This window comes from Nomascus leucogenys, chromosome 22a (assembly GCF_006542625.1).
Source record: "Nomascus leucogenys isolate Asia chromosome 22a, Asia_NLE_v1, whole genome shotgun sequence".
Taxonomy (NCBI): domain Eukaryota; kingdom Metazoa; phylum Chordata; class Mammalia; order Primates; family Hylobatidae; genus Nomascus; species Nomascus leucogenys.
The window spans coordinates 42671864-42690266 of NC_044402.1; the positions used below are offsets into that span (position 1 = coordinate 42671864).

General features: G+C 37.2%; 1 long non-coding RNA gene and 1 pseudogene across 4 annotated transcripts in view; both read right to left on the reverse strand.

Annotated features, from left to right (window-relative positions):
• Window positions 1-18403, reverse strand: part of LOC100601371 — a 481171-nt pseudogene that overhangs the window by 33357 nt on the left and 429411 nt on the right.
• The window catches only part of LOC100604980, a 30098-nt gene that overhangs the window by 1190 nt on the left and 10505 nt on the right, over window positions 1-18403 (reverse strand). For all 4 annotated transcript variants that reach the window (XR_004027849.1, XR_004027847.1, XR_004027846.1 and 1 more), the window contains 3 exons: window positions 9702-9913; window positions 6085-6233; window positions 1248-1323 (listed from right to left, as the gene is read on the reverse strand). This is a non-coding gene — a long non-coding RNA (uncharacterized LOC100604980). The remainder of the gene's footprint in view (window positions 1-1247; window positions 1324-6084; window positions 6234-9701; window positions 9914-18403) is intronic.

The window sequence follows — 18403 nt, forward strand, 5'->3', positions numbered from 1 at the left end:
AATCTTTTTTTTTTTTTTTTTTTTTTTTTGAGATGGAGTCTCACTCTGTCGCCCAGGCTGGAGTGCAGTGGCGCAATCTCAGCTAACTGCAACCTCCACCTCCTTGGTTGAAGCGATTCTCCTGCCTCAGCCTCCTGAGAAGCTGAGACTACAGGCGTGTGCCACCACACCCGGCTAATTTTTTGGTGTTTTTAGTAGAGATGGGGTTTCACCGTGTTAGTCAGGCTGGTCTGAAACTCCTGACGTCAGGCAATCTGCCCACCTCGGCCTCCCAAAGTGCTGGGATTACAGGCGTGAGCCACCATGCCTGGACAAAATTCTTTTACACGTATGTTTTACAAACCTGCATAACTCCAATTCTCACTTCATGATTAACAGACCCTCCAACTTTTAACATTTCTCCAAAGCTCTTTAAGAAACCTGACCCTCCCTGTGTCCATGAGTTCTCATTGTTCAATTCCCACCTATGAGTGAGAACATGCAGTGTTTGGTTTTTTGTCCTTGCGATAGTTTACTGAGAATGATGTTTTCCAGTTTCATCCATGTCCCTACAAAGGACATGAACTCATCATTTTTTATGGCTGCATAGTATTCCATGGTGTATATGTGCCACATTTTCTTAATCCAGTCTATCATTGTTGGACATTTGGGTTGGTTCCAACTCTTTGCTATTGTGAATAGTGCTGCAATAAACATACGTGTGCATGTGTCTTTATAGCAGCATGATTTATAGTCCTTTGGGTATATACCCAGTAATGGGATTGCTGGGTCAAATGGTATTTCTAGTTCTAGATCCCTGAGGAATCGCCACACTGTCTTCCACAATGGTTGAACTAGTTTACAGACCCACCAACAGTGTAAAAGTGTTCCTATTTCTCCACATCCTCTCCAGCACCTGTTGTTTCCTGACTTTTTAATGATGGCCATTCTAACTGGTGTGAGATGGTATCTCACTGTGGTTTTGATTTGCATTTCTCTGATGGCCAGTGATGATGAGCATTTTTTCATGTGTTTTTTGGCTGCATAAATGTCTTCTTTTGAGAAGTGTCTGTTCACGACCTTCACCCACTTTTGTGGGGTGGGGGGAGGGGGGAGGGACAGCATTAGGAGATATACCTAATGCTAAATGATGAGTTAATGGGTGCAGCAAAACAACATGGCACATGGACACATATGTAACAAACCTGCACATTGTGCACATGTACCCTAAAACCTAAAGTATAATAATAAAAAAAAAGAAACCTGACCCTCCACGCAGAAATCCTGTGGCCATGAGTTCTAAGACTTCATCAAATGTTACTTGCTTCACATTCTGACGCATTACTGTCAAGAAGAAAAATAAAACTATAAGCAAATATATTTCTGAGGCACTTAGCTTCATAATTCAAGTAATTATTTTTAAGGATACTTCACTACAGTGGGGAAATGGTTTAGTTTCCTTATAATTTTGTTCTTAAAATTTTCAATGTACTTGTAAACCTGAATTCAATTCCAAAGGAAAAAATGCTCAGAAAATGGAAAGAGCTAGAAATAAAAGCAATTCAATAAATCGATGCAAAATAGTCTAATAATAATGATAATACTGTGTATAACACAATAAGGACAAAGCATACCCACAGCAGCTACTACTAACTGATCTCAGTTCTCATTCCCGCCTGAGGTGGACACAAAAAACTTTTCTCATCACAGTGCTTTCTATACAGTAGTTACCAGTAGATTAAAATGTTACTGGGAATGCAACTGAATCGGCATCCCTGGTACAGAGTTTCATATTTTAGGAAGTCCTTCCACATATAGTAGCAAATGCAATCCTCACAAAAATTCTGTAGAGAGGAGATACAAAGCTCATGGCTAAGAATGCAAGCTTTGGTATCTGGCTGCCTGGGATTTTAATTTCATTTCCAACACAGAACAGTTTTTAGAAAATTAGTTACAGAATCTCTCTAAGTCTCAATTTCCTCATCTATAAAACAGTAATAACAGTACTTTTATGAGGATTAAATTTTGTAATACACTTAATTCAGTGCCTGGCACAAAGTTAGCACTTTAAAACATTACATCATCATCATCATTATCATCATCATCATCTACTGAAATAATTATCCTGAAAGATGAAGAAATCAAAGCTCAAAGAAGTGAAATAGGGTTTCACAGTTAATAAATACAAGAGACAGGACTTGAACCTAAAACATGTGGTTCTTTTTCTATGATACAGAGGTGGGGTAGAAGTGGGGACAAGATTGGGGCAGAGTTCACTCAGCATCTGCTCACAGGCACCCCTGAGATATCTCCTCTATGGAACTGTGAAGCAAAGCAAGAGTAATCTGAAAACTCAATGCTGCCTCTGATTCTGTTTATAATGATAATCAAGAAAAATTAAAAATTAATACTGTGGCAGAAATGGGGATCTACTCATCAGAGACTTAAAATAAACAGCAAATAAAGTGCCAGATTCCAGTACCTTATACATTATCCAAAATCATTTCATATATCTTATGTGCTTATATGTCCAGCATAATTACTAGATATCCTGTACATTATCATCACAAAAAATGTGACTATATCAAGGAAAATGCCATTTGTGTTCTTTCTTTTTTTTTTTTTTAATTTTTTGAGATGGAGTCTTGCTCTGTCGCCCAGGCTGGAGTACAGTGGCGCGATCTCGGCTCACTGCAACCTCTGCCGCCTGGGTTCATGTGATTCTCCTGCCTCAGCCTCCCACGTAGCTGGGATTACAGGAGCATGACAACATGCCTGGCTGATTTTTGTATTTTTAGTAGAGACGGGGTTTCAGCATCTTGGCCAAGCTAGTCTTGAACTCCTGACCTCGTGACCCACCCATCTCGGCCTCCCAAAAGTGCTGGAATTACAGGCATGAGCCACTGCGCCCGGCCAGGTTCCTTCATTTTATGAAAAAGTAGACAAAGATACTTAAAAATTTTAAATCCATTACAGTGACTTGCCTGTATGTAATAACTAATTAGGTCTGTTATGGTCTAAATCAAGGGCAAACAACACCTGTTGCCTGTTTTGGCATTAATGCTGTGGCCATGACTCTTCCTAAAAGTTTAGATACTGCCACTCGTACCCCATAATTTGAGTTTTCCAAAGCCTTAAAGCAGAGAGTGGCTATATTTTCTAGTTCAGCAGTCCATACAAATACAGTTTCATTCTGTAGTTCTAGTAGACACTGGAATTAAAAACAAAAAAGTAAATAACATCCTACAACATCTGCTTCCAGAAATGGAATAGTAAGAACGAGACTCACCACCTCTCTTGAGATAACCAAAAAACTCCACAAAATAAATGAAACAACAGTTTTCAAGACACTGGACATCAGGCAGTGATGCATCTTAAGGTATCCTTAAGAGATGAGGAAAAAACAAGATGAACCCTACAATTGTCCCAGCCTACTGCTTTGAGAGAGTTTCTAGTTAGGGAGAAACACGCAACACTAAACCACCACATTAGAAAAGAAGAAGGGTCTCAAATCAATAACCTCAGCTTCACCCTTAAAAAACTAGATGAAGGAGAGCAAATTCAACACAAAGTAAGCAGAAAAAGGAAATAATAAAGGAAATTAATGACTAGGAAACTAAAAAAATAGTAGAAATGAAACCAAAGTTTCTTCTTCAAGAAAACTAATAAATTTGATAAATCTCTAGTCAGGCTGATCAGGAAAAAAAAAAAACAGTAAAAATACAAATTACCAAAATTAGAAATGAGAGAGGTCAAATCACTACAGATTTAACATGTTTTAAAAAGTTAAAGAGAATATGTGAACAACTTTATGCCAATAAAATTGATAACTTAGAGGAAACAGACAATTCACTCAAGAAGAAACAGATAACCTGAATAGCCCAATATCTGTGTTAAAATTTGATTCTGTACTTCAAAATCTTTCCCTCAAAAAAACTCTAGGAGATGGCTACACCAGTGAATTCAACAAAATGTTCAGGTAAGAAATAATACCAATTCTACACAAACTCTTCCAGAAAATTGAAAGGAACTTTCCAGCTAATCCTATAATGTCAGTATCACCTTGATGCTGAAACCTGACAAAGACACTACATGAAAAAGAAACTACATACCCATATCCCTCATGAACACAGATACACATTTCTAAACAAACTTCTAGCAACTCTAATACAATAACATATAATAAAGATAATATATCACGACCAAGTGAGATTTATCCTAGGAATGCAATATTGGTTAAAATTCTAAAACTAATCAATGTTATTCACCACATTAGCAAACTAAAGAAGAAAAATCAAATCATTATCTCAATAGATGCTGGCAAATGATTGACAGGCATGTGCCATGATGCCTGGCTAATTTTTGTATTTTTAGTAGAGATGGGGTTTCACTATGTTGGCCAGGCTGGTCTCGAACTCCTGACCTCAGGTGATCCACCCATCTCGGCCTCCCAAAGTGCTGGGATTACAGGCGTGAGCAACCATGCCCAGCCTGGATGTTGGCATTGTTAGAATTCATGATTTTAGTCATATTTCCCCAGTCTTATTTGTATTCTGTCAATATCTGTATGTTTAACATTACAAGATGTTGCTAAGAGAAATCAAAGACGAAAATAAATGGAGAGATATATCATGTCCATAGGATGGAAGACTTAATATCGTTAGGATGGCAATTCTCTCCAAATTCAGTGCAACCTGAATCAAAATCCCAGCATGGTATTTTTGTAGACATTGACAAACCTAGACAGGCAAAACAATTTTGAAAAAGAACAAAGTTGGAAGGCTAACAGCGCCTGATATCAAGACTTATTACAAGTCTTTAAGAAAAGTGTTGTTGGCATCAAGATAGACAAATGGATCAAAGAAACAGAATAGAGAGTCCAAAATTATACCTACACATATTCACACAACTGATTTTCAACAAAGGGTGCAAAGGGAGTTTAGTGAAGAAAAGCCTTTTCGAAATGGTACTGGAAGAAGTGGATATCCATATTGAAAAAAAACCAAAAAATTTTGATTCAAACCTTGCACCATATACAAAAATTAACTCAAAATGGATCATATATCTAAGTATAAAACTATGAAACTTCTAGAAGGAAACATAGGACAAACCCTGGTTTATGAAATGTTTCCTTAAATACAACACCAAAAGCACAATCCATATAAGAAAAATTGATACATTGGATGAAATTCAAAATGTCTTTTCCTTACAAGGCACCGTTTAGAGAATAAAGAGACAGGCCACCCATTAGGAAAAATATTTGTAAATCACATATCTGATAAAGGAATATGTAATAAACCTATAAGACACTCTCAAAAGTCAGTAATTATAAAACAACTTAAGAAAACAGTGGACAAAAGATTGAGCACATCCTTCTTCAAAGAAGATATGGATGGCAAATAAGCACCTGAAAATATGCTTATCATTAGTCATTAGGGAAATGCAAATTAAAGCCACAATGAGATACCACTGAGATATGAGATACAATGAGATATGTATCCATTAGAATGGCTTAAATTAAAAAGACTGCCAGTAACAAACAATGGTGATGATATGGAGGAATTGAAATTCTCACACATTGCTAGCAGAAATGTAGAATGGCACAAGTACTTTGGAAAACAGTTTTGTAGTTTTCTGAACGTTAAACTAAATCTGCCCTATCAATCAGCTATTCCATCCCTAGGTATTTGCTGAAGTGAAATGAAAGCATATGTTCATGCAAAAACTTATATACAGATGTTCACAACAGCTTTTTTTGTAATAATCAAAACTGGAAGCAACTCAAATGTTTGTAACAGGTGAGTGAACAAATCAATGTGACATATCCATACAATGAAATACTACTCAGCAATAAAAAGGAATGAACTATGGATACATATAACAACATAAATGAATTTCAAAATAATTATACTAAGTGAAAGAAGCCAGAATACACATACACAAATGTACATCTCATTATGTGATACTATTATATATAATTCTAGAAAATGAAACTAATCTGTTGGAACACAAAACATAATTTAAAATTTTAAAAGAAAAAAAATCATAGACTGTTTAAGAGCAAGAAGGATAAAGAGCAGTATTCTAAATTGGTTGAGTACTAACCTTGGCCACTGCACATCGAACAGCCATTGACCATCAGTCAAGAGAGACCTGGCATTCTTTTAAATATCACGATGAGAGGAAGCTGCTGCACCACCCAGTCCACTTAGAACTTTCTGTAGACTCATTAAGATTTCACTTCGCCCTTGAGACTAGACATGTATACAAAACTATTTTGTAAACTAAATTCCATATTTAAACAAGAACATACCAAGACAAAAGTTCTTTGGGTCTAATGGTCTCACCTCCAAATTATAAACAGTAAATAATGAAAAGTACAATAAAATTAAGTATTCTAGAAAGTACCTGGCAAGTAAGAATAGTCAATTAAATAATATCTTTCTAAAAAATTAGGTTTTAAGTAAATATATTCCAATATTTCTATGACTTACTGAAGTACATATAATATAATGAAAACATGAAGACAGATTCAAAAGCTTCAATATCATATCTCAATATATAAAATATTTCAGAATGTAAAATATTAAGTAAAAAAGTTAAGAAATAATATATAAACGATCCAAAAGAGGAAGCAGAAAACACCCAACACATTTAAGAAAACATGTCAGAAATATAGCAAACCTTCATCTTCTCCTGACTAACTCAAACTCTTATATCCATATTCTCATAGTGCTTATTGTTATTTCTAATAGTATACTCATCAGTGTATCACAATGCTTATTCACACTTAGATCTCTTCCACTAAACTGTAAGTTCTTTGAGGTCAGGACCATCTTTGTATGTTTAATGCCTGACAAATAATATGTCCTCAATTCTTTTTTAATGAATGAATAGACAAATAGTTCCCAGAAGAGGTATCCAATTCTAATCCAGGCTGGTATCACTGAACAGGAAAATAATTTAGACACAAAACACAAAGGGACAGGAAAAAGGTGATGTGACAAATGAGGCAGAGATGGGAGAGATGCATCTACAAGCCAAGGAAGATCAAAGATTTCCAGCAACCACTAGAAGGTAAGAAGGAAAGGAAGCATTCTTCCCTAAATCTACTTCAGTGGAAACATGGCCTTGCTGACACTTTATCGCAAACCTCCAGCTTCCAGAACGGTGAGACAATAAATTGTTGTTTTAAGCCACCCAGTCTAAGGTAATTTATTACAGCAACCAGGAAATTAACACATTAGCTATGGCACCAAAAAAGAAAAAAGAAAAAAAAAGCCAATCCAAAAGTACCATAGGACTAAATAAAAAATAATAGGTAACCCTATTCCTTGTCAAAGAAAAGCATTCTTTCCCTTCCCCCTGATATATGTTAAAAGAAGGGACAAGTAATAATTTGAAATTACCTCCTTGCTAAGCAATATGAATACCACAGTGACAGAAAAAGAAACAAACATATTTTAGCTGACATCTAACTCTTGCCACAAGCAAATATTCAAATAATATTGGTTGTAAAACTTACCTCTGCACTTTTCAGAGATTTCAATAGATTATTTACTGTTTCTGGAAATGCGCTGCCCAACATTCTCCCCATTTTGTCATAAAATGCTCCGACACAAGCCACCGCAGCCCCGTAAGAAGTGACAATTTCACTGGTCATTGTTCAGGTTAATGACACAATTATACTTTTCAGAAATCAATTTGCATTTGTCTAGGACACTTTTGGCTATAATCCTTAATTTCAACTGTCAAAAACAATTTGTTTATCCTTCATAACTGCAACAAATACTATACTATATTTACACTGTATTCTTGTTAAATACTATAGTTAAATTGTATTCTTGTTAGGAATACAAAAGAATCTATATATGTACATAATAAATTATACCCATTCTTTGGGAAGAAATCCAAGTATTTCTTTTTGTTTTTTTGGGAGACAAAGTCTCATTCTGTCACCCACACTTGAGTGCAGTGGCGTGGTCCCGGCTCACTGCAACCTCTGCCTCCTGGGTTCAAGCCATTCTCCTGCCTCAGCTTCCTGAGTAGTTGGGATTACAGGTGCATGCCACCATTCCCAGATCATTTTTTATATTCAGTAGAGACAGGGTTTCACCATGTTAGCCAGGCTGATCTTGAACTCCTGACCTCAGGTGATCCGCCTGCCTTGGCCTCCCAAAGTGTTGGGATTACAGGGGTGAGCCACAGTGCCCGGCCCCTAAGCTTTGCTTCTATGAAGACTTTCCAAAATATGTCAATCCTCAACAATCCCTCTCTTCTGTCATTATATATAACACTTAATGTCAATCACTCATTTTGACAAAAGTATATCATTTACTGTGTTGTAACTTGACCATTTTATATGTCTCTATCTTGTCCTGCCAGTGGAAATGTAAACTCCAGAAACAGGGAATATATCCCATACATTTGCATTGCTCACAGTGTCTGCCTCTTAATTTACAAATAGTACTATACTATTTGTAAACCTGTAAAATTTAATCTAAATTACATTAACAGAACACTTGGAATAATAAAGTAATAGAAACACACTTCTTCAGGAGGAAGAAATGACCCCAGTGTCACTTAGGTCAATAGTAAGTGAATAGCTATGGGTTTACCTTAAAGGCAAAAGTGGGACATGGTGGTTAAGAGCGGATGCTTTGGAGTCTGGCAGACCTGTGCCTAAATCCTAGAACCCACCATCTAATAGCTATGTGTAGTTGGATCTTGGAAGTGGGCAGGTGGTCTACCATGAGGCGAGCCATTCCTGCTCCAACAGATAAAAATAAATAAAAGCTATGTGATCTGAGCAATTTAAAGATGAGAGGTTAACTAAATTTAGCTCACAATCAAACACATAATAAACAGTAGAATCAGGGAATCAACTTTCACCTTTTCAACTCCAAATCTCATGCTTTTTGATACCCTGTAGGCTGATAATAAATTTAAAATGACTGGCATCACATGCTGGCATACATTAGAGATTTCCTAAATAGGACCCATGGATCCACTGGAAATACATATGAATGTATAATCAATTCTACTTAACCAGAACTATAAAATTATGTGTATATATGCTAAGTGGCAGTGAACTAAATCATCAAAGTATTAACATAGCTTCAAACTTCAAAACAAACTAGAAAGTACTAGTACTGTCTAATCTCCTCTAAAACTTTTGAGGTCTTTATCTATCCTAAACAAAACACAAAAATCTAGTCACAATATATCTAGGTAGTTACCTAGTGATACCAGGTAACTACCTAAAAGTAGACCTAAAAATTAGAATCCAGGTGTTGAAAAATCTCTCCATTTCCTCTGTAAGCGATTACACTGACCGTGGCCCCTTGAATGTTGATGTTCTTGAGTTGTATCCCTAGCCATCTTCTCAAATATACTCCTCCTCCTAGGTAACTTTACTCATATCAAAGGATTCAGCCTACTCACCAAAACTACATTCCCAACAAATCTCTAAAATCCCAACTAGAATTTCCAACTACCTATTATACACTGTCATTTGGATATTCCCATTTGTATTCCAGAATCAGCATGCCTAAAATTTAACTCATTATCTTCCCATCACAACTCAATCCACTTAGAGCTCTCATTGTTAGCAGCATGTTGCAGGTTCCACCCACCTGGGGTTTTTTATGGTCCATAGTCTCCTAAGTTTCCTTGAAAGAAAAAATAAAACTTCAAGGGCCCCTGTTAAAGTAAGTACTTACAATTTTGTTGGTAAGTAGGCCGCAGTGTCATCTTTATCTCTGATAATGTCATTGCATTTATCAAGTGTCTGAAAAACTGTAAAAGTATCCCCAATGCTATAAAGGGCTGCGAGATTTTTAGCTAATAATTTTCGTGTAGGTGGTCCAGGTGAACTACTTATTAATCCAGTTAATTGTTCGACAAGTTTTTTCTGTTTTTCCTTTACATCGGTCTGTTACAAAAACAATTTTAAAAGAACATCATTAAAAAATTTTTTTGTTACCTTTTAATCAAAAAAATACTTAACACTTAAGGCACTCTAATAATTAAAAATCTATATTGTATTAAACATAAACCAAGAGAATTTTCAAGTTAAGGAAAAGTTCAGTAAGAAATGAGCCATTCTTTCCTACATTAAATATTCTCCTTCATTCTCCTCCAGAGCCAAAAGTTTAGCTTCAATAAAAGTGAAGACTCTGATTCAAAAAGTTACGAGACCAACTTACTAAGAAATAAACCAACAGCCAAAGGATGCAAAATACTGGGTGTATGGACAACTGATGTCTTAGAACACAGATAGGTTTCCTATGTAAAAGCAAAGTCAGTAGTTCATAAAGTTACAGGTCAGCAAATGAAACCAAAAGAAACTGAAGAGCCCTAGGCAACAGGAAAAAAAAATACCCAGCTCTACCCATAATCAATACCTAGAATTCGTTCATTTATTCAAACAATATTTATTATGTACTTAATGTATGCCATGTACTAGGGTGCAACAGTGAACGAAATAGACAAACAAGTCCCTGCCCTCATGAAGTTTACACTCTAGTGGGGAGGGATAGAGTTTACCAAACAAACAAATGAATAGTATGGGTGCTTACTGTTTTATGTGGATTAATTAGAAAAGGCCTCTCTCTGAAAAGAAGTGAAGGGGTGAGCCATGCAGATACCCAGGGGAAGAACATTCCAGGTTGAAGGAGCAAGTATAAAGGCCTTGAGGTTGGAGCATTCTTAGCATCCTTAAAGACAGCAAGAAGGCCAGTTTGGCTGGAGTGGAGTAAGAGAAAGTAGTAAGAGATGAAGTCAGAAGGATAAAAGGGACCAGATGAGGTAGTCTCTTGTACTCCACTATAGAACTCTGTATGTTACTCTCAGTAAGAGAACTTTGTATGTTACTCTGAGTAAGAGTTTGAAGCAGAGCAGGGTGATGATCTAAATATTTTAGCAGGCTCACTCTGACTTCTAAGAATACTCTATAAGGTCCATAAATGGAAAGCATCATGAGCAAATAGGAAGCAGATGCAATAATCCAGATGAGAGATGATAGCAGTAACCATGGAGATGATAAATAAACTCTGGATTTGTTTGTGGATGAAACCATAGGATTTGCTGGTGAATACGACGTGAAATTTGAGAAAAAAAGGGAAGTCAAAAATGACTCTATGGTTTTCCCCCTGAGCAACTAGAAGGATGAAATGGTCATTTCCTGAGATAGAGAACATGGGGGAAAGGGCAGGTTTGGGAGGAGAAATCAAGAATTTGGTTTGGGTATGTTAACTCTGAGATGCCACTTAGATAAGAAAGAGGTGGAGTAAACATTATCCTGGGAATCATTATTTTATAGATAGTAAAAATCATACAATTAGACGATATCACTGAAGGAATATGTACAGATTAAAAAACAAATGCCCGGCCGGGCGCGGTGACTCATGCTTGTAATCCCAGCACTTTGGGAGGCCGAGGCAGGCGGATCACGAGGTCAGGAGATCGAGACCACGGTGAAACCCCGTCTCTACTAAAAAAATACAAAAAAATTAGTCGGGCGTGGTGGCGTGTGCCTGTAGTCCCAGCTACTCGGAGAGGCTGAGGCAGGAGAATGGCGTGAACCCGGGAGGCGGAGCTTGCAGTGAGCCCGAGATCGCACCACTGCACTCCAGCCTGGGTGACAGAGTGAGACTCCGTCTCAAAAAAAAAAAAAAAAAAAAAAAAAAAATGCCCTGAACTGAGGAAGAGTTAAAAAAGAACAAGAAGTAGTAGTTAGTCAAGTGGAAGAGGAACCAAAACCTAACAGTGTCTTGGGAAGCCACGAACAGGAAGAAAACTTCACACAAACTGTGCAAAGCAATGATAATAATCTTATTGTTTAATTTGGGTGGAGGGTGTACAGATATCCATATTATGCTTCATGTTTTATACACTCTTGTATTTATCAATTTCACAACAAAATTAAAGATGTTCTAAGTGTTTCAAGGTGAAAAGATGGAGATGGATCAAATGAGACAGAATACTGACCACTGTTCTGGGCAATGTGTCATCAGTAATGGCTGGACAAGCAGTGTTTCAGTGGAGTGGAAGTAAATCCCCAGCTGTAGGGGAGTTAAGAGAAAACAGAAACATCTAGTTGAAGATTACAAGTGAATCCATGCATTAACTGTGTTTTTTTTTTTATACTTTAAGTTCTAGGGTACATGTTCGCAATGTACAGCTTTGTTACATATGTATACATGTGACATGTTGGTGTGCTGCACCCATTAACTCATCATTTACATTAGGTCATGCACTAACTCTTTCTATAGAAACTCCATTAAAACCATACTAAAGGGTAACAACAACAACAACAGGAACAATAACAACAAAGCACAAATCCAAAGGGTAAAGAAAAGAGGAAAAAGAATCAACACAGTATTTGGAAACCAAGTGTTCCCAACAGGGAAAGCTGCGAAATGACCTAACTTACAACACAGGACCCCCTAAGAGATCATGGTTTTTTTAGGCCCTAGGTGCTTCTGGAGGTGGGAGTGAAGTTGTACCTTGAGATAGAGGGAATGGTTGAGAGTCTAACAAGCAGAAAGAATCCTCTTCTCCATTATGGAAGCAGACTGAAAGTTTATTCTCTGGGAAGAATGAAATATTGTATGTCTAGACTAGGAGAGTCCAGGCACAGTTGCGGTCTGGGAAAACTGCACTGAAAATGGGGAGATGCAGTGAAAGTTCACATACTGAACGTTAAAGTCCCCAGTCTTCTCCCACAATTCCAAGAACGTAGCCAGCTAGCTATATGCTCTTCAGACACGAGAGTAGAAAAGTATCTTCTGGGGAATGACTAGCCTACAGAAACCTAAAATACTAAGGTCAGGAACCAAACTAGCCTACAGTGAAGTCCAGTTTAAAAGACTGGCCCTGCTGAGAAAAGTTTTTACTACTCACTTTTAAATTTGAGCAGGCAGTAAAAGATCATCAGACATTTGAGGGATCTACTTTTTTTTTTTTTCCAGATGGAGTTTCACTCTTGTCACCCAGGCTGGAGTGCAATAGCGTGATTTCGGCTCCTTGCAACCGCTGCCTTTTGGGCTCAAGCAATTCTCCTGCCTCAGCCTCCCGAGTAGCTGGGATTACAGGCGACCACAACACGCCTGGCTAAAAAAAAAAAAAAAAAAAAACAACACAGAAGAGATCCTGAGACCAAACTGTGTGAAACTCTTGATGTATGCAAAGGAATTAACAAGAAGAAGAATGGAAATTATGTGGATAAATATTAATGACTCTTGTTCTCAATTTTTAAATACTTTGAAAGATCAAAGAAAGCCAAAATAGCACAGCTGGGGTAAAACGAATGACAACACAAAGGTCAGCAAGGAAAAGACGCATCTTCTGCTATTTGTGCAGTGGCATCACTTTGACTTGCAGGCAGCCTGTGATGGTCTAAAGATGCAGACAGGAACCCTAAAGCAACCCCACAAAATACTGGAGGATAAAAGGGAGTACTAAAAAAAAAAAAACTAAAATAACCCTTAAAAGAGGTAAGAAAAAGAAAAGAGATAAACAGAAACAGACCAGATGGTAAAACCAAGCCTTATGGATAATGACATTAAATGCAATTGGTTTAAACACTCCAAGAGATTGTCAGATGAATAAAAAAGCAAGAGCAACTACACGGCATCTGTAAAAAATTCACTTTAAAGAGAAAGACAACAAGAGGTTAAAAGTGAAAGGAAGGAAACATACACCGTGCAGCCACTATTCACAAGCACTCTTGAATCCACATCCACATTAAATGAAGTAGACTTTTGGGACAAGGATTACCACCAGTGATAAAAAGCAACATCTCATGATGACAAAAGGGTTAATTCATCAACTAATACCAAAAACTTGAATATGTGTAAACATAACAGACTTTGAAAACACACAAAGTAAAAACTGACAGAACCAAACGACGGGTTACAAGCACACAGCTCAGGACCTTCCACCCTCCTCTCAGATTAACCTACTAATAGGACCAAAGACAGGAAAATGGTAAAGGAGATGCAAACACCACCAACAACCAATCTGAACTGACACTGAAGACACTCTACCTTCAAACAGCAGAATATTCTTTTCAAATGCATATTAAACATTCTGCAATGTAAGGCATGTGGCGGACCCTAAGTCCCAATAAACTTAAAAGGATGAAAATCACACAGTATGTTCCCTGACAACAGAATTAAACCAGAAACCACAACACAAAAAGCTATCTAGAATCTCTCTTTAAGTATTTGGAAATTAAACATCTGACTTCTAGATAACCCAGTGATAAAACAAGAATCCACAGGGGAAACAAAATATTTTAAAGAGAATGATGAAAGACATAGCCTATAAAAATATATAATGCACAGCTAAAGTGCTGCTTAGAGAGGAATCGACAGCTTTAAATACCTGTCTTCAAAATGAAAAAAGCCTTCAATAACTAACTCTCCCCTTAAAAAACTAGACAAGGATAACAAATTAAACCCAAAATACAAAATCATAATAAAGGTAAAAGGAAATTAAGTATTAAATAGAGAAAATAAAAACTAAAAGCAGATTTTTTAGAAGATTAATAAAGTTGATAAATCAGACTAATCAAGGTAAAGAAAAATGAAAGAAATTGCCAACCTCAGGAAACAAACAGGACATTGTCACTACAGATCACAGGTATATTAAAAGGAAAATAAAGAAATATAAACCTTATGCCAGTAAATTCAACTACTTAAATAAAACTGACAAATCCCTTGAAAGTCACAAATTACCAAAGCTGGCACAATGCTAAATAGAAAATCTATTATCATATGTATATTTAAAGAAATTAAATTCATAATTAAAATCTTCTAAGAAAACTCCACTCCCAGATTGCTTTACCAGTGAATTTAATATTTATTTTCCTTTTACCTTAATACTTCCCAACTCACTTTTTTAGCCCAACATTACCCCAACACCAAAACAAGAGAAATACATTATGAGGAAAAAAAACTAGAGACCAATATCTGCCAAGAACATTGACACAAAAATCATCAACAATATATTAGCAAATCGAATCCATCAATATATAAAATAAATAATAAACACAATTTGTGTTTGTCCTGGGGATGGAAGGGCTGGTTCAACATTTGAAAATCAATTAATGTAATTCATTGTATCAACAGACTAAAAATGAAAAGTCATATAATCATCTCAATAAATACAGAAAAGGCATCTGACAAAATTCAATATGTATTCATGAATAAAATACCCTAAGCAAACTTAAAATAGAAGGGAACTCCTGGCCAGGCGACGGAGGCCAAGGCGGGTGGATCCTTTGAGCTCAGGAGTTCAAGATCAGCCTGGGCAATGTGGCAAAATCCCCTCTACAAAATTTTTTTTTTTTAATTAGCCAGGCGTGGTGCTGTGTGCCTGTAGTCCCAGCTATGAAGCAGGCTGAGGCAGAAGGATTGCTTGAGCCCAGAAGAATGAGGCTACAATGAGCTATGATCATACCACTTGTACTCCAGCCTGGGCCACAGGGTGAGACCCTGTCTCAAAAAAAAATAGGGGGGCACAGGGGCAGGGAACTCCTAATAAAGGGCATCTATGAAAAAAATTACAACCAACATTCATCATTTCAATGGTTAATACAGTAAATGTTTATTCTCTAAGATGAAGTACAAGCAAAAATGTCTTCTTTCACCAATTCTATTCAATATTCTATCTGAGGTACTAAACAGTGCAGTAAGGCAAAAAAAAACACCTTTACAATTAAAAAAGAGCATACATATTAAATAGTAATACAAATGACTTTATATACAGACAACGTGATCTTGTACGTAGAAAATCTTAAGGAATTTTCTCAATGCCACTAGAATAAATAAGTTTAGCAAGGTCACAAAATATAAAGTCAATATACAAATTATTAATTACGTTTCTACAGACTGGTAACAAACAACTGGAAAATGAAATTAGGAGAACACCATTTACAATAGAATCCAAAACACAAAAGATACAGAATAAAGTTAAACTATATACAAAATGTTACCCTGAAAAACCATAAAACATGGGTGAGAGAAGCTGTGAAGCTGTTAAGTCTACAAAGAATGGAGAGATATAAGCATGTGTGTGGGCTGGAATATGCAATATTAGTAACCTATCAATTCTCCCGAAATTCATCTAGCTTCAATGCATTCCCAATCAAAATCCCAGCAAGTGTTCTTATAGAAGCTGACAAGCTGATTCTAAAATTAAGGGTAGGCATGCAAAGAACATAGAATAGTGAAAACAATTTTTTTTTTGACACGGAGTTTTACTCTTGTCACCCAGGCTGGAGTGCAGTGGCATGATCTCAGCTCACTGCAACTTCTGCTTCCCAGGTTCAAGCGATTCTCCTGTCTCAGCCTCCCGAGTAGCTGGGATTACAGGCATGCATGCACCACCATGCCTGGCTAGTTTTTTGTATTTTAAGTAGAGATGAGGTTTCACCATGTTAGGCAGGCTGTTCTCAAACTCCTGACCTCAAGTGACCCACCCACCTCAGCCTCCCAAAGTGCTGAGATTACAGGCATGAGCCACCACGCCCAGCCAAAAACAGTTATTTTTTAACACAAAGGATATGGCTGGAAGACTTAACGTTGTCCAATTTCAAGTATTCCTATAAAGCAGACAAAAGATCAGTGGAACAGAATAGAATGCAGAAACAGACTCACATATATGTGGTTTATTGATCGTCAACAAAGCTGTCAAAGTAATTCAATAAGGAAAGGAAAATCTCTTCCATAAATGGTTTCAGAACTGCTATCTATATGAAGAAAAAAATGAACCTCAATTCTTCCCTCACATCATTCATAAAAATGAACTCAAAGTGGGTCACGGAGGCAAATGTAAGAGCTAAAACAAAAGAACTTCTAGAAGAAAACATAGTATAAACTCCTTACAACCTTGGAGTAGGTAAAGATGTCTTCTATAAGACACAAAAGGACAAACCATAAAAGGAAATACTGATAAACTGGGCTACAAAGAAAACTTTAAAAGCCTTTGCTTGTTTTTTGAAACATAGTCTTGCTCTGTTGCCTAGACTACAGAGTGCAGTGGCATGATCTCAGCTCACTGCAACCTCCGCCTCCCTGGTTCCAGTGATTCTCCTGCCTCAGCCTCCCAAGTAGCTGGGATTACAGGCGCCTGACAACACGCCTAATTTTTGTATTTTCAGTAGAGACAGGGTTTTACCACTTTTGGCCAAGCTGGTCTTGAACTCCTGACCTCAGGCAATCTGCCCACCTCAGCCTCCCAAAGTGCTGTGATTACAGGTGTGAGCCACCACACCCAGCCAACCTTTGCTTTTTGACAGACACTGTTAAGGAAACAAAAAGGTAGCTGGCCTGGGAGAAGATCTTCACGATACTTACATCTGACAAGGCCCTTGATTCCCAAATATATACATTTCTAAAAACTCTTGCAACTTGGTAAGACAACTCAGTTAAAAATTGGGCAAAATATTTGAAAAAGCACCTCATAAAAGAATGTAGACAAGCATCTTTACCCATTAGGAAAACACAAATTAAAACGACAATGAGAGACAGTTACACATTCACTCAAATGGCTAAAGAGAAAAGACGGACTATAACAAGTGTAGAGCAACTGGAATTCTATCTTGCTAGTGGGAGTTCTCAATGGCACAATCATTGGAAAACATTTTGGCAGTTTATTCTAAAGACTGAACTTACACATACTTATATTAAGTTATATATACTTACCACATGACCCAGCGATTCTACTCCTAAATTTTTACTTAAAGAAATAAAAATATTGCTGGGCACAGTAGCTGACACCTGTAATCCCAGCACTTTGGGAGGCCGAGATGGGTGGATCATCTGAGGTCAGGAGTTCAAGACTAGCCTGGCCAACACGGTGAAACCCCGTGCCTACTAAAAATACAAAAATTAGCCAGGTGTGGTGGCGGGCGCCTGTAATCTCAGCTACTTGGGAGGCTGAGGCAAGAGAATCGCTTGAACCCAGGAGGTGAAGGTTGCAGTGAGCCGAGACCTCGCCGCTACCCTCTAGCCTGGGCGGCAGAGTGAGACTACATCTAAAAAAAGAGAAAGAAATAAAAATATATCTGCACACAAATGTCCCTAGTGGCTTTATTCAAAATAGGCAAAAACTGGAAACAACCCAAGTGTCCATCAACAGGTGGACAGATAAACGAACCATGGTATATGCACACGATGAACTCCACCAAGCACCAACAGAACTTCTGACAGACGCGATGCCATAGGTCAATCTCAGAAACACTTTGTTCACTGAAAGAAGCCAAACACAAGAAGAGCACACACCACACAGCTTCACTTTTATCAAAACCTAAAAAAAAGCAAAACTAATCCACAGTGAAGAAGGCAGATGAGTAGTTACCTGCATTGGGGTAGAGGATTAACTGCAAAGGATCATGAAAGAGCTTGTTTGGGGC